The 1,212-nt window shown below is 40.2% G+C and overlaps 1 long non-coding RNA gene across 3 annotated transcripts in view; it reads right to left on the reverse strand.

Annotated features, from left to right (window-relative positions):
* LOC106517315 (uncharacterized) overlaps positions 1 to 780 on the reverse strand; it is a 4,985-nt gene extending 4,205 nt beyond the window's left edge. Inside the window, exon 1 of one of the 3 annotated variants that reach the window (XR_001310192.1) lies at positions 565 to 780. This is a non-coding gene — a long non-coding RNA (uncharacterized LOC106517315). Of the gene's footprint in view, positions 1 to 523 lie in introns of all 3 variants that reach the window. The other 2 variants (XR_001310190.1, XR_001310191.1) reach the window with 2 other exon arrangements.
* Between the last annotated feature and the right edge of the window lie 432 nt (positions 781 to 1,212).

The raw sequence follows: 1,212 nt of genomic DNA on the forward strand, positions 1-1,212 counted from the left end.
AGAGAGAGAGAGAGAGAGAGAGAGAGAGAGAGAGAGAGAGAGAGAGAGAGAGAGAGAGAGAACATTATCCCCTCAGCGGAGGTAACTACTGGTTATACTAATTACAGTCGTACTGCTGTGAAATATGACTATTACAGGTGAAAGGTGATCCCAGAGGTTCTTGTTTTGATGCTACAGCTGTTAAATCAGTCATGTTGTGGAGCTATACTTGAGTAAACACAAAGCAGCAATACGTTTTCACAAATCAACCTGTTTGGAAATCACCTGCAGCTTCAGTTAAGTTACAAACAAAGAGCTCCTAATGAATTATAACTGCTGGGTAAACTTTGGAACAGCTAGATCTTAATCACAGGCTCGTTATTAGCCTTGCACAGCTACAGCTAGTGTTGCTAACAGTAGTGAGATAGTCACCAGTGAGGAAACTGGAGACACCTCGGACCAGTGTGTGAATGTGAGTGTGAATGGGTGAATGTCTGTAAGTAAAGCGCTCTATAAGTTCAGTCCATTAACCATCTAGTCTTACCTCACCGTGGTTAGTTAAGGCTTGTATGTGTGTGGATGTACCATCAGCTGACCACGGTGTGTGCAGGAGCGAGCAGCCGGTCGCAGCTAGCAGACGTCAGACTAACTTCACCGGTTTAGACGAGAGGAAGACAACGCTAAATCAGCGCGAATATCCAGTATCCAACTTAAACCTAACTTCACAGCCGTAATTACACTTCGGTTACTAAACTGAAGCCGAAGACTTTCTTCTTCTTCTTTTGTATTATGGCGGATCGTAAGTAACTTTAGGCGCAAACCGCCATCTACTGTACACGAGTGGTAGCAACATTACTTTACATTACTTGAATCCTATTTTTTTAGTTTTGTTTTGTATCATAGAGATAGCTAAATAATGCTTTCCTTAATTTGTAAATATCCACTACATTTCTTTCAATTCCCATTAAACCCTTTAAACTCCATTCCTGTCCTGTCCTCATTATATTTCTCAGTCTCTCCCTTTTAGGCTCATATGTTTTACAATGCATGGACTGTGCAGCGGGTAAAATAAGTATTGAACACGTCACCATTTTTCTCAGTAAATATATTACTAGAGGTGCTAATGACATGAAATTTACACCAGATGTTGRTAACAACCCAAGTGATCCAAACATACAAAGAAATCAAACCATAAATGTCCAGAAATGAAGTTATTTGTAATAATGTGGAATG

The sequence above is a fragment of the Austrofundulus limnaeus genome, unplaced genomic scaffold, assembly GCF_001266775.1.
Source record: "Austrofundulus limnaeus strain Quisiro unplaced genomic scaffold, Austrofundulus_limnaeus-1.0 Scaffold47, whole genome shotgun sequence".
Lineage (NCBI taxonomy): Eukaryota > Metazoa > Chordata > Actinopteri > Cyprinodontiformes > Rivulidae > Austrofundulus > Austrofundulus limnaeus.